Source organism: Sus scrofa, chromosome 6 (assembly GCF_000003025.6).
Source record: "Sus scrofa isolate TJ Tabasco breed Duroc chromosome 6, Sscrofa11.1, whole genome shotgun sequence".
Classification (NCBI taxonomy): Eukaryota; Metazoa; Chordata; class Mammalia; order Artiodactyla; family Suidae; genus Sus; species Sus scrofa.
Window position 1 is genome coordinate 12,594,991 of NC_010448.4, and position 15,592 is coordinate 12,610,582.

Genomic DNA, 15,592 nt, shown 5'->3' on the forward strand with positions numbered 1-15,592 from the left:
TAGGGCCACACCCTCGGCATATGGAAGTTCCCAGGCTAGGGGTTGAATCGGAGCTACAGCTGCCGGCCTACACCACAGCCACAGCAGTGCAGGGTCTGAGCCGTGTCTTCAACCCACACCACAGCTCGTGGCATCCGCACGGTTATTAGTCGGGTTCATCCGCTGAGCCACAACAGGAACTCTGGGTTTTATTTATTTTTATCATTATTATTATTTTGTCTTTTTGCTATTTCTTGGGCCGCTCCCGCGGCATATGGAGGTTCCCAGGCTAGGGGTCCAATCGGAGCTGTAGCTGCTGGCCTGTGCCACAGCCACTTGGGATCCGAGCTGCGTCTTGGCCTACACCACAGCTCACGGCAACGCCAGATCCTCCACCCACTACTGAGGCCAGGGATCAAACCCTGCATCCTCATGGATGCTGGTCAGATTCGTTTCTGCTGAGCCATGACAGGAACTCCCCTCCCTACTTTTTAATAATCCCTTATCTGCAAACCTTGGGGCCAGAGGGGTTGTGGAATTCAGATTGTTCCGGACATAGGAAAGGTGATCTCATGTAATACTCCCATTAATGTTCAGGACAGCACAACACATTGCTTAGATTAATAGTTTTAAAGTCACTCCCCCCAAGGAAATAACTGATTAGGCAAGGATCATCAATGGATAACAAACCATTAGACATGTCATTAGAACACTAAAATCATTTAGTTCTTGGAGAAGAGAATACTTGCAAGTCAACCAATGAATTGCCCTGTAACTTGCTAACTGCAAAGTGGAACAAAAAATGTCCTTTTACAAGGGAAATATCTGGCACTCACCATTTAACCAAATGTTCAAACTTAATAGAACCAATGGTGGAAAAACCTAACATTCAGTACATGTCTCCCGACGTGACACAATATGAAGACATAGCAGCAACACCTATATTCTTGCCAAAACTGTTTAAACGGAAAGTAATCTAGACCTTGTTTCCAGTTTATCAAGAAACATATATACCAGTATACGGAGGAGCAGGTGAAATGACACGATGAGGAAACAATCGGACGAACTCAGAATGAGGGACATTCTACAAGTCAACTGGTTCCGGTAGTCACAAGAAGTCACTGTCACACACACACACACACACACACACATACACACACGCAGTTCTGGATCAAGAGAAATGAAAAACGAAAAAAAGATACCAACCAAATGCGGTGTATGATCCTTGGCTAGATCTTAGTTCAATAAAATAATCTAGGAGTTCCCTCCGTGGCTTAGCAGTTAACAAACTTGACTAGCTAGGCTCTATGAGGATTCGGGTTCGATCCCTGGCCTCACTCGGTGGGTTAAGGATCTGGCCTTGCTGTGAGCTGCAGAGTATGTTGCAGATGCAGCTCGGATCCTGCGTTGCTGTGGCTGTGGTGTAGGCTGGCAGCTGTAGCTCCGATTCAACCCCTAGCCTAGGAACCTCCATATGCCGCTAAAAAAAAAAAAAACCTAAAAATATATAATTTGGGTCAATCTAAAGCCAAACATCTCTCAAATTAGAATCATTTTAAGGTGTGAAGAGAGAATGAGGAAGAGGATTTAGCCGTTTTCCCAACATGCTAGAGAGGGAGCAAGGTCCCCTCCAGAAGGAAGTGACAATCCCCTGCCTCCTGCCCTTAGAGTTTTGTTTCTGCCAGTATTATGGCACTCACTGCTGCCTATGCTGCATCTTATTTTTTGGTGTAGTTTGTTTCCCCCCACACTGGATTGTTCCTGAGGATAGCGAGCATGTCTAATTTATTTTTGTATTTTCCATGGTGATTCACAGTAGTAGGTGTTTAATAATGTTCACTAAACATTATTCAATGAACAGTGAACAAACAATATTCAAATGCTCCATAAACATGTGTTGAGTGGGGAAAAACATTTTAGGGATAATTGGGGAGTTTGAATATGGATACTAGATGATATTATGGAATTACTGTTAATTTTTTAAAATGTGTAGGAGTTCCCATCGTGGCACAGTGGAAACTAATCCGACCGGAAACCATGAAGTTGCAGGTTGGATCCCTGGCCTCACTCAGTAAGTGGGTTAAGGATCTGGCGTTGCCGTGAGCTGTGGTGTAGGTTGCAGACACGGCTCAGATCTGGAGTTGCTATGGCTGCGGTGTAGGCTGGCAGCCGTAGCCCCAATTGGACCCCTAGCCTGGGAACCTCCATATGCAACAGGTACGGCCTAAAAAGCAAAAATTAAAAAATAAAACAAATAAAAACCTGTCTATTGTGATTCTGTAGGAAAATGTCCTTTTCCTTAGGAAATACCGATACACAGCAGTATATACAGATAAAGTGCCACAATGTTTGCAACTTATTTCAAATGGTTCAGCAAAAAAAAAGGAAAAAATACACACATATATACATATATAGATTACAGCAAATACAGCGAGATGATAAGTGCTGACTTCAGGGAGTGGGTACACGGGTGTCCACTGGACTATCCTTTTAACTTTTCTGAATGTTTGAAAGGTTTCCTAAGAATAGTGTGGAAAAAAAGAACCACTGCAGTGAAATGTGTGATAGTCACATTAAGCAGGATAAATAAATGATCAAAAATAGCCTCACCTCAACTCACTTTAGCTGCCATGTGGGTTATGAAAGAGCTTTGGCTTTTCAGAGCTTTCTGGACTCCGTATTTGTGGATAAGAGATAGCACACCTCTATTAATTCTGTGGTGTTATCACCTTCATTTAGGCCTTTAATTCTTCTAGAATCTCCCCCTGTTTGTGATATTACATGGCAATCGGGTTTATGTTTTCCCATCCAGTAAGTCAATTTTCCTAACACTGTCTACTGAGTAATCCATCTTTTCCTCACTGATTTATGGTACCTTTTTATATTAAGTTCCCATATATACAAGGATCTGTTTCTGAGATCTTTGTTCCATTTTTGTCTATTACCTATTCTTGCATAAATACCATGCAGCCTGTAGTACTATGGCTTGGTAGCTTACAATATCTGGTGCAAAAGTCCCCTTTTTCTAAAAGTTGATTTGTTATTTCAAATGCATTTAAGAATAAAAGTTCTGGGAGGTCCTGTGGAGGCTTAGCAGTAACAAACCCGAGTAGCATCATTGAGGATGCTGGTTCAATCCACGGCCTTGCTCATGGGTTAAGGACCTGGCATTGCTGTGTGTGTGCGCCATGGTGTGGGTCACAGATGCAGCTTGGATCTGGCACGGCTGTGATGTAGGCTGGCAGCTATAAATTCCAATTCAACCTCTAGCCTGGGAACTTCCATATGCCAAAGTGTGGCCCTATAAATATAGACCCCCAAAAAAGGTTTAAAAAAAAAATTCTTCAAAAAAAAATCCAGTTAGAATTCTCAATGGGGTTGCACTTTTGGGGGACTCTCACTTTCCAAAGATGGCTGCACCATTACACGTCTCACCCCACAGGCTTTTTTTACCATGATGTGAACATTCTTCTATCAATAGATGGGGTCTATGTTCTCTTCCCTTCTACCTAGAGCCATCTTCGCACCTGCCTGACCAACAATGTGCAGAGATGACACTGTGCGACTTCCAAGGCTGGCTCAAAAAAGGCTTCTACCTGGTTCTTTCTTGGGACAAGGGATGTGGGAGCCCTGAGCCAACTTGGAAGAAGTCCAGCTACCCTGAAGGCACCCTGCTGGGGAGATCACGTGGAAGGCTTGCACGGGAACAGAGCTCCCCAGCTGTCTGAGCCCCTACTGCTCAGGTCTGCCTAGACTGGGCACTGGGCATGGGATGCAAAACTCTTTGAGACGGTCCCATCTACAGCCACCATCGGACAGCAACCTCAGGAGAGGCCAGAAGGACAAAAATGCCTGGAAGGGCTGCCACCAAATTACTAGCTCACAAAAATTATGAGAGAATGATTATTGCTTTTAAGCTATTAAAGTTTTGGAGTAACTTGTTGCTCCATAGTTGCTGGAAGCACCGAATTTATAAATCACGTGAAAGGAAGATTCTGAATCTACAATATTAGATCTCAGGCAAGTATACACAATGGCTTTCCCACAGAGGTTCTACGTATTTTTGTTTCAGTTAAATACCAGAAACCTGATGGTTTCTCCCGCTAATATTTCTTAAACTTCCAGTTGATTAATGTTTGCATAGGGAAATACAACTTAATTTGATAGATTCATCGTGTATGATTATATATGCAAAAATAAGGTGTCACCGGAGTTCCCTGGTGGCCTAGCAGTTAGGGATTCAGTTTTTTCACTGCTGTGGCTCAGGTTTAATCCCAGGCCCAGGAACTTCTGCATGTTGCAGGCACAGCAAAACAAAGTGCTGTCTCTTCCCTTCCAATTTTTACATTCAATTTCTTTTTCTTTCTGCTGATCAGAACCCTCCCTAAACAGACGTTTCTTCGAATGAATATATTATTTGCTACAGACTGTTGTCATATAACTTCTGTCAAATTAAAGTTTCTTTTATCATCATTTATTGAGAATTTAATACAAAAAATGCTACTGAACTTATCCAATTATTTTCTGTATCAACTAAGGTCATCATTTCCCGCCTTTGGTCTATTGATATAATAGGTTTTCTGAAGCTGAACCATCCTTGTACTTGGGGAGAAAACAGTATCTGTATATGCTCTCAATAAATTATTGAATTGGTTAGTTGGTATTTCATTTTGGGATTCTGGTAAGAGAAATGCCAGCGAGTTTTTTCATTTGTGACCAAACATTAGTATCTACAAATCTTTTTTTTTCCTTCCTTTTTAGGGCTGCACCTATGGAATATGGAAGTTTCCAGGCTAGGGGTCGAAATGAAGTTGCAGCTGCCAGCCCTCACCGCAGCCAAACAACGACAGATCTGAGCTGCACCTGGAACCTACACCACAGCTTGCTGCAATGCCAGATCCTTACTCCACTGAGCAAGGCCAGGGATGGAACCCACTTCATCATGGATATTCATCTGCTTCTTTATCCACTGAGCCACGTGAACCACCAGTATCTACAAATGGAACTCCTCAGGGGCATTTTTTTTTTTTTTGGGGGTCTTTTTGTCTTTTTCTAGGGCCGCTCCCGCAGCACATGAAAGTTCCCAGGCTAGGGGGTCTAATCGGAGCTATAGCCACCAGCCTACACCACAGCCACAGCAACGTGGGATCCGAGCAGCGTCTTCAACCTACACCACAGCTCACGGCAACGCCGGATCGTCAACCCACTGAGCGAGGGCAGGGACCGAACCCGCAACCTCATGGTTCCTAGTCGGATTCGTTAACCACTGAGCCATGATGGGAACTCCGCTATCTCCTTGTTTTCAAGGTTAATGGAGGTCTGATTATGGATTTGTGGAATGTCCACATGATGGGCAGTTTGCATAGACAGATAAAAAGGCAAAATTTCAGTACACTAATTTGTCTACAAATTAAATTAAAAAAAAAAAGCAAGGTTGGAGTTCCTGTAGTGGCGCAGTGGAAACAAATTCAACTAGGAACCATGAGGTGGCGGGGTTTGATCCCTGGCCTCCATCAATGGGTTAAGGATCTGGCGTTGCTGTGGCTGGGGAGTAGGCCAGCAGCTGCAGCTCTGATTAGAACTCAACCCTGGGAACCTCCATATGCTGTGGGTACAGCCCTAAAAAGACAAAAGACAAAAAAAATAAAAAGCAAGATGCAGAATACTATGTAGTGTGACGCCCTTGGAAAACGAAGAAACCCACACATGCTTGCAGAAGCAGAAGCCGTCCCACGTCTGCACAGGCACACCCATGTTTCACAGGGGTTCCCTGGTTACCCGCAGACAGGGAGACTGCAGCCCGAGAACGGACACAGCCTTTTACTTTCAACACTGTATTGTTTGATTCTGTGATAATGAACTCAAATTACTTTCATAATTACAAGAATCAGAAAAGATTTTTTTTTGTTACGTCCTCCCACTCCCTAACCCTTACCCCAATTATCCCTGGATCCTGGTGAAAATCATAGTGTTGAAACTGCTACTTACTAAGAAGCCAAGGCCCGCAGTCTGGGCCAGGACGATGACCCCAGCTGAAGGAAACCTGGGCGAGTGTGCATAAGGGGGCTGCTTCCACAGCCGGCCCCACAACAAGCCCAGGCAGGAGCAACACAGAACCTTCTCGTGACTCTCTTATCACTTTAGCTTCCCTCTTGTCCGTTTTCAGCCCTGGTCGCCTGCCTTTGGCACATGTAAAGCTCCAGTTACCAAAGCGATGGGTATAGTTTCTCACTCCGAGAAAGCACCTTCTCTTCTCCCCTATTTGAAGGCCAAGAGCTACTGAGCAGGGGCCACAGGAGCAAGGCCCGTCCCTCCCGTGAGATAAGGTGAGCGGTAGGTACACCCGCACTCCAAGGGAGGGCAGCTGCACAGGTCTGAATTCACTCAACACTGTGCTCCTGCTCGGCCAGCTCTGAGCCCGACACGCTGGCTGGTGGTGCAAGCGCCTTTCTGTGAGCCCTCTGTGGGGCACAGGACGGCACATGTGGCACCCAGGAAGGATGCCCAGCGAGCCAAGGGGAGCGTGGGGCAGTCAGTCCTTCCCCAGAGCCTCTTCAGCTCTCCGTGATGGAAGACACACCGGTGCCAAGTGCTGCAAGAACAGCCAAGAGCAGCCCGAGTCTGCTGCTCACTTAGTGTTTCCATCCGCCCAGGAGGGGCAGGAGGAGGGAAGGACAATGAGAACAGGGGCCTAGTGTCCGGGGCTGTGCCTGGCACAGGCCCTGGGCCCCTTATTGCTTTTCTGCACTCAACCCCTTGAATGCCCGTGCTGGGCACCATTATTTTTCCTACTTTAAGGTAAGGAAACTGAGGCACAGGGAGAGGAAGGTCAGACAGGTTTGAATGATTGGAGATGAGGTCCCAACCCAGGCAGACTGACCTCAGGGCAACAGAGAGATGCAGACGGGGGTGGGGGGGGGGAATAAAGCAAGCCGCCAACACTCTGCCTTGTCTCTCCCGTTCGGTCAAGGACAGAGTAGCTGAGTTTTAGTTTACTCCTGTGGGTGACCTAGAAATACAAAGGAAAACCTGTGAGGATAACGGGAAAGGAATCCATGTTTGAACAAAAACCCTAAGCTGGCCAACTCCACCCCCCCTCTAGTCCCGCATGGGGGGGGGGGGCAGACACACTCGGGGAGGGAGCAGCCAACCTGTCCCCCACCTTCATACTGAGGACAAAGCAGTGACTCTTTGTGCCTCTATGAGTATCCTCCCCTCATCTGGATTCTGGTAGGAACAGGTCCTTCCCTAATCAGCTACGCTGAATAGCAGGGGACAAGCCACTTTGTGTGGCTGTCAGAGAGATGAAGGCTTGTGATCTCCCAAGCATGGTGCCTGCATTCATTTATTAATCCAAACACTTTCAAGAATACATCAAGATCTTTGGGGTGAAATTCAAAATATACCAATGAAATGCCACCATATATTTTCCTATTCAAGACAAATGGTGAACCCAGCAGGGTGGGGTGCGGTGGGAAGGGAATCCGAGAAGGGGGATAAGGTGAAAGTAAAAGCAGGTGCAGCCTGGCTGTCAATGCCCACCCCCATCTAGGCTGGAATCTACCCCAGGCCTCCAGGAATGTGAACACCCCTCACCATCACCCCCACCCAGGTCCGAGGCTCCTTCCCCACCTCCCTGAAGGCACTCCTTGTCTATCTTCCAGCTCCCATGCCCAGGCTGCGGCCTGTGTGGTGCAAAAGGCTCTAAGCAGGGAGCTGAAACATGCGCCTTCTCATCAAGGGTCTATGTTTGACATGGACTAAATCTTGACATTTCTGAGTCTCTACTTTTTCACCTGTAAAGCAAGGTGACTGGGTTATGCCTCTAAGAGTCCTTCTGGTTCTAAGGCTTACAGATTCAACGTTAGCAATGATTTCATTTCAGGAAGGACCTTGGGTTCACCTGTCCCTGAGGAACAATGTACTATTCCCAGGTGAACTAAGGGAGACGAGCACCTCCAGGCCTCACATATTGTAAAGGTTCTGAAGTATTTTCAGAATTGATACCCCTGTTTAAAAAGGGGGAGGGGGGGTTCCTGTCGTGGCGCAGTGGTTAACGAATCCGACTAGGAACCATGAGGTTGCGGGTTCGGTCCCTGCCCTTGCTCAGTGGGTTAATGATCCGGCGTTGCCGTGAGCTGTGGTGTAGGCTGCAGACACGGTTCGGATCCCGCGTTGCTGTGGCTTTGGCGTAGGCCGGCAGCTACAGCTCTAATTAGACCCCTAGCCTGGGAACCTCCATATGCCACGGGAGCGGCCCAAGAAATAGCAAAAAAAGACAAAAATAAAATAAAATAAAATAAAATAAAAAAGGGGAGGGGGGTTCTATTAGAAAAGGCAAGGAGATACTTGCTAGTCACATGCTGACTGTTCTACTTCAGAAGACTCCTCCTCCTCTGACACCTCTCCATGAACCACCATGCAGCATCTTTCCCCCAAACTCCCCTCATGAGGCCTCCATCACCCACAATGACCTAAAGGAGAGACACTCACAAAGAACTTAGGCACATGCAGCCAAAGCTGCTATGAAAAGGTAAAGACGTATGCCGTAGGTATACTCCCTTTTACTTAGCTCTTTTAAATGATGCTTTCTGATAAATAATTCATCTCACTTCAGCAACTGTCAACTTTAGCAAAAGGTCAAAGCACTGACCTTGAGCTGCTGCAGGTGGGAACTTCAGCTTCCTTCAGAGAAGCCTAGAAAGGAGCAGGATTTCTCTCGTGATTAAGAAACGTACTTTCTGAAGAGACACGGGGTGCCTGCCTCTGATAACGCCAACCCCCCAAGTGATTCCTAATGGAACAACTACAAGGCATTTGTTACCTTCGTCTGAGATGCTCTTAAACAAATAAGGTTCTGAGCATGTTATTATAAATGAGATATAACAGGTCTGTCAAAGGAGGTTCTTTAAACTGTCTCGATTCTTTTGAAGTCACTGAACAGACATTTGCTTAGATCTTTCTAAGGAGTGTAACAGCGAGAACACTGATATTTTGTCAAGTCAAAACTATAACCTAATTTTATGTTTCTTTCACAGATTCACTTGGGGGAAATACAACATAAACCAGTGTCTTCCACTGTCTCAGCAGCCAGGCTCTTCGGAAGGGGAGCCTCCCCGAGGTAATACTACCCTTAGGCCAATTTTCATCAAAAGGCCTCGGCCAGGTGAGAAGCTGTGACAAAGCTGATTCCTTAAAGGCAACACTTTATTTTTTATTTTTTATTTTTTTTGTCTTTTTGCTATTTCTTTGGGCCGCTCCCGCGGCATATGGAGGTTCCCAGGCTAGGGGTCTAATCGGAGCTATAGCCACTGGCCTACGCCAGAGCCACAGCAACGCAGGATCCAAGCCGCGTCTGCAACCTACACCACAGCTCACGGCAACACCGGATCGTTAACCCACTGAGCAAGGGCAGGGACCGAACCCGCAACCTCATGGTTCCTAGTCGGATTCGTTAACCACTGCGCCACGACGGGAACTCCTAAAGGCAATACTTTAAACCAAGCTGGCGGAGGGATGATTAATTCTCCTAAGAAAGCTGGTGGAGTGGCGGTTAAACTCAGGTCCAGGAATCAACGGTGAAGTCCCACACTCTTCATGGCCTCTTCCCCAGTCTGACTGAGCCGTCACAAAGCCTGTGGGGTCCACGGCGCAGCTGCAGGTCTGAATTCATCAGGAGCCTTGAGGGGAGGTCACCCTGGGGCAACCTCATTGAGATCGTCTTGCCTCACTTTCTCAGCCTCCCCCTCACATAGTTAAAGACATTCCAGCAGCCGCACAGTATAGAGCAGAAATGAAGAGATGACCTCAGAAGTCTTGCCCGCAAACAAGGGTGCAGCCGGGACTAAAATCCAGGTGTCTGGACTCCTAAACTCTCCTGTGACGCTGGTGTGCGAGGGTGGAGTTCACGGTCCCGGTGCTCAAGGGCACAGAGAGAATTGAGTCATATAACCCTGCCCAAACACTCTACGCTGCTGGACTTGGTAAATGCAAAGAAGGGATGGGAGAAATAGAAGGCGGAGGGGAGGAGGCAGGAACAGGAAAGAACAGAAGCAGTACGACTTCCAAGGGGCAGATGAAAAAGAAACACAGCCCTGAAGGAGACAGGGTAGCAGTCAAATCTATCGGTGTTAAGATCTTTAGCCCATTTTAAAACTGATTTATGTGGATCTGGCTCAGTGGTTATCGAACCCGACTAGTAACCATGAGGTTGCGGGTTCGATTCTCTGGCCTTGCTCAGTGGGTTAAGGATCTGGCATTGCCATGAGCTGTAGTATAGGTTGCAAACACGGCTCAGATCTGGTGTAGCTATGGCTGTGGCATAGGCTGGCAGCTACAGCTCCGATTCAACCCCTAGCCTGGGAACCTCCATATGCTGCGGGAGCGACCCTCAAAAAAAGACAAAAGAAAAAAAAAAAAAAAAAAACTGATTTACGCAATTTCCAACCATTACGGGGACAATAAAAAAACTCAAAACTTCTGGCTCCAAATACTTTCTGTTCACATTAAGAACTGGGAAGATCAAGGGTACCAGAATGGCCGAGTGGCTAAGGCATTGGACTTAAGAACTGGGAAGATCAAATAAGACCTAAGAACAAACTTCAAGAACCCAGAGTCTTTTGATGGCAGAAAGGCTGGTTTCTAGGTGATCCAAGCCATTTCACCACAAACAAAAATAAAAAGACCAGTTTTCTCTGATACCCTCACAGTGTCAGAGATTTATTATGCTTCATCTTGATTTACTGTGCTGTTCTTTTTCAAATCCTACAGGTATGTGATGCCAAGCCTGCAACAGGAAAGGTAACCACCAAGTGTCTATAATGAGTCTTGGTGTCTAAAAAACGGTCCCAAGAGTGGGCTCTTCCTATGGCAGCAGGTCTGGGACATTTTGAGGGCTTCCTCTCCCAAAGGCTCATGCAAATGCTCACACAGCTGGAGATCAAGGCCTATATCTGCTCATTTACATCCAAACATGAAAAGCCTAGTGGGCAGCACCCCTGGGATGCTTTAGCTCGGAACCAGATCAAGGGTAAACCTCAATGCAGGTGTGCAGAAAATGTGGTACAACTTCTGGGTGAAGAGACTTGATTTATTTAAAGGAAAAAAGGTGAGTTCTCTGGGGCCCAGTGGACTATGGATCTGGAGCTGTCACTGCTCTGGCTTGAGTCACCACTGTGGTACGGGGTTTGATCCCCTGCCAGGGAACTTCCTTATGCTGCAGGCAAGGCCCGTTTAAAAAAAAAAAGGAGTAAAAAGTAAAAAAGGGAAGGGAACAATCTTCCTGGATTCCACCAGCCACAGCTGCACACAGAACGAGCATAAATAGTACTAGCTACTGCCATCTGACCACTTACCAAGCTACCAAACTCAATCCAAACGCTCGTGCCCAAAGCAGTGGTGTGAGATTTGCTGCCTGCTTGGGCTCAAGTGCAACAGGCAGGGTTGGGACCCCCACTTCCCAGCAGGGCTCCAACTGCCCTTCAAGTTACCCCCGTCTTGAACCATGTCTCTCACTCTTTTGTGAGGTCTTGGCCACTTTCCTTCCTCTTGTTTCCGCTGCCTGTGGTGGGGCTGGGCCAGCAAGTATGGGGAAATAATCCTTGGACTTAACTGTTACTGTGGAGTTATTCTCAGAGTGTCCTTTGCCACAATGCTACTGAAAGCCAAAAAAGGAAAAAGCTGTACACCACTGATGAGGACAGCCCACCTAAGAGGACAGCCCTAGGCTATCGTCAGATCTACAAACCCCTACAGAGAAAGAAAAGGCAAGCAGGGTCAAGCAGCAGGGGCAGAACAGAGGTTCTCCTCTCTCGGTCCCCACATCTGCTGAGGGGTTTACAACAGCGCTGGTCCCTACCCCTCCACACACAGCTAGAGGCTAAGACAGTAGATCCCAAGGCAGTCAGGCAGAACCAGATACTTTGCAAAGCGCCTGCAGGGGACCAACCCAAGGCCAATGGTGACAAATCCCTTGCGGATGAAGTTTTCACTTTCTCCTGTAAAGGTATTTTCCATTCTGCTTCCTAAGACTTTTGACTTTGGAACTAGAACTAGAAGGTTCAAAGGTGATGGAGACCCAGAGGAAGCACAGGCAAGACCAGCATCTGGTCATCCTGTTGCCCAGAGCCAACCAAGCTCCCACCCAGCTAAAGGAAGGCACTCTAGCCTCAAGACTGAGGGGTCTGTCTTCCTCTAGCCCCTCTCAATCCAGGACCAAATTAAGTCATTTTAAAAAATCTCCAGGTATTGATCTAACCTGGTGATTCTCGCTGAGCAAACAGTACAACAAAACTCTGTCGCCATCTATATTTGTACTGGAACAAGCCCACAACATTCTGTTTAGATCAGAAACCCACCTGGCACGAAAACACACAAAACGAGCACATGAGTTACATGGGAGTCAAAGGAGGGGGGGAAGGAGGAGGAGGCTGGCAGGGTGGAGACTTTCAAAGCAGCCCTGGAGCCACTGGGCTCTGAATGAAGGAAAACCCAGGAGATTCTGAACAAATCTGAAAGAAAATACAGAGGCGGACTCCGTAAGGAGAAATGTCACCATCACAAGCACCCTAAACCTTGAGTTCCAGCAACTCGGGTTCCTGAACGGGAGGATGCCATGGGACTGAAGGAAAGCACTGGGCCAGGCGAGTTTTCCTGAGAAAACGGGCAAGTTTAAAACAAAAGCCAGGGTCTAAGGGGTGGAGCCCAGCGGCATTCCCTCCCTACCCACCCCCCCGCCACAGCCGAGGCCACAGGCACCAGCCCTGCAAGGACCCAGACATTCACCGGGGTGCCATTCCAAGAACCGCACACACGCCTGCCCGCCTGCCGGGAAGTTCATCTCTGAACAAATCAGGACGTCAACTGTCTCGGCGATGCAGATGCAGTAAACCAGGAGTGCCGCTGACTCATTCTCACTTTGGTTAACTACAAAAATGACGGATGGCTGTCTGTGCCCTGCAGTCCCGTGGCCTTATTCTTCTGGTAATAAAATGGCTACAGCTGGAGAGCTCTGGGTTTTGGAGTTGCTTCTCCAGGAGGATTCCCAAGGTGGATGGTTGAACTCAGTGGTATTAAGTCTCCTCCAGGAGTTCCCACTGTGCCACAGAACCTGACTGCAGGGGCGCAGTTTACAGCTGCGGCTCAGATTCGATCCCTGGCCCAGGACCTTCCATGTGCCACGGGTGTAGGCTCTCGCATGAGCCTAGTACTCGGTGATCTCTCCGCCCACACACTGCTTGTGCGCTTCAGCACTTTCACCTCTTGGTACAAGCATACAGTCCCATTCTGGCTAAAGAGGAACCAAGACAGGTAAACCCCAACATCAGGTACACTTTCACACCTGCTCTGTTCATGACCACTAGAACCTACTAGCAGTACGTCACCGAAAATGATGGAACTGTCAGCCCAAGACCGTATTTCAGGGCCTCTGGCCAGAGCCACCAGTGGATCTGTGAACTAACATTACCGCCACTGGGACCTATGGAAGGAGACAGATCCTGTCACGGTCAACGTCTGCAAGCCCTGACCTCTAAAGAGGAAGATTCCAATTCACCCTTTTGGATCCTCTTACTTCAAACAGATATTAAAAAAAAAAAAAAGACTTCTGAAGTGAAATGAGGAGGCGGACCTATAGCATTAACCATCAGCTGTTACTACCTAAACGGCTGCAGCCCTTAGAATTTTCCAAAACAGCAAATAGTCCTGATTACATATAAATATAACCTGCCATGCAGCAAAGAGCTGGACCTCAATTCTGAGCAGCTTAGGGATGGCTCTGGGCCACTGGCTAGCAAATGTCTTTACTGAGGAAATACTACTTGTTTCCCCCAAGAGACACTGTCCCGGTCCTTCGAGAATGTGCCGGTTAGAGACAAGGCTGACTCCCTAGGCAAGCTCATTTCTGTTGGAAAGGCAACCAGACACCCCTCCCCACAGACTCTGTGTTTACACTATTTTTTGTCTGTGAAATTGAGGTCCTTTGTCTCTGTGCTCGCCTGACGAAGTCACAGGCATCATTCTCATGCCTTCAGGCAGAGTGACTCCCCACAGCAGGAAGGGGTTTCTTGCTCCAGAGGGTGGCTGGTGTGTCCATGGTGCCTCTGGCTTTGTGGGCAGAGGAAAAGGGTCTCCCCCTCAGGGAGTAGCCGTGCCGTCATCAAGCCTACAGCCTTTCCGAGAAGACCTAAGCTGCTCCAGTAGCATGGAGAGTGCAAGGACTAAGTTCTTCCCAACAGGAGTTCCCAGGGCCTTCAATCAGGACCCTGGTTCTGCATAAGAAGGGTGGGGGGCTGGAAAGGCGGGGTGAATATGCACAAAGGGAGAGGTGGTACTTAGTTCTAGCTAGCCAGCACTGCCACCATATTCCAACAAGAAAATAGTTCCGGAGTTCCCGTCGTGGCGCAGTGGTTAACGAATCCGACTAGGAACCATGAGGTTGCGGGTTCGGTCCCTGCCCTTGCTCAGTGGGTTAACAATCCGGCGTTGCCGTGAGCTGTGGTGTAGGTTGCAGACGCGGCTCGGATCCTGCGTTGCTGTGGCTCTGGCGTAGGCCGGTGGCTACAGCTCCGACTCAACCCCTAGCCTGGGAACCTCCATATGCCGTGGGAGCGGCCCAAGAAATAGCAACAACAACAACAACAACAACAACAACAAAAGACAAAAAGACAAAAAAGACAAAAAAAAAAAAAAAAAAAAAGAAAATAGTTCCTTTAGAAGACACTAAAATGAGGAGTTCCTGTCGTGGCGCAGCGGAAACGAATCGACTAGGAACCACGAAGTTGCAGGTCTGATCCTTGGCCTTGTTCAATGGGTTAAGGATCTGGCGTTGCCATGAGCTGTGGTGTAGGTTGCAGACTCAGCTCGGATCCTGCATTGCTGTGGCTGTGGCGTAGGCCGGCAGGTGTAGCTCCGATTGGACCCCTAGCCTAGGAACCTCCATATGATGTGGGTGCGGCTCTAAAAAAGAACAAAAAAAAAAAAAAAAAAAAAGAGAGAGAGAAAGAAAGAAAGAGTAAAAAGAGAACACTAAAATGAAGGCCGGAGCAAAAGCCTAAAGGATGCTCCCACACTTTTCAACTCTCTTCCTGCATCAGTGCAGCCCAGGACACAGCCTGGCCCTCCTCTTCCCTGTGGAGAGAGGGAAGCCACCTCTACAATGAAGAACGTCGGCCCACCTGCTCTGCCTGTGACAAAGCCCTCTTTCTGCATTTGCTCTGGGAAGCTGAGAAGATCGAAGTAACAGACTCATCCAGACACCCTGCTCCTTTAATTACTGTTCTAAAACAAGAAAGCTACTCAGGAGAACAGACCAGGAAGAGAGTCAGACCTTCTTGTTTGGACTTGACCAGTACGAAGGGCCAGGTGTGAGAGACAAGGAGAGGCTTCGATCGTCCAGCTGATGAGGGCAGGGAAAGCCAAGGCACCGTGGCCACGAAGCTGGTCTCATGCTCCAGGAGAGGTGAGGCTCCACATGAATACACAGGGCCAAACCCTCCTCCCCCTGCCCCACCCGTGGAATTAATGTAGGAAATGAGTCATGGGGCAACGCAGTGATGCCCTCACAGGACTGGGACGGAGGAGATGGTCAGGGATGCTCAGAAGGTGGCTATTGCTG

The 15,592-nt window shown here is 47.9% G+C and overlaps 1 long non-coding RNA gene and 1 pseudogene across 5 annotated transcripts in view; one reads left to right on the top strand and one right to left on the bottom strand.

The window, feature by feature from the left end:
- Window positions 1-15,592, bottom strand: part of ZNRF1 — a 113,153-nt gene that overhangs the window by 39,336 nt on the left and 58,225 nt on the right. Inside the window, exon 1 of one of the 5 annotated variants that reach the window (XR_002344500.1) lies at window positions 5,968-8,031. The exons of the other annotated variants lie outside the window; for them this stretch is intronic. This is a non-coding gene — a long non-coding RNA (zinc and ring finger 1). Of the gene's footprint in view, window positions 1-5,967; window positions 8,032-15,592 lie in introns of those variants that run through there. 5 annotated transcript variants of the gene reach the window in all.
- The window catches only part of LOC100736686, a 48,773-nt pseudogene continuing 44,074 nt past the window's right edge, over window positions 10,894-15,592 (top strand).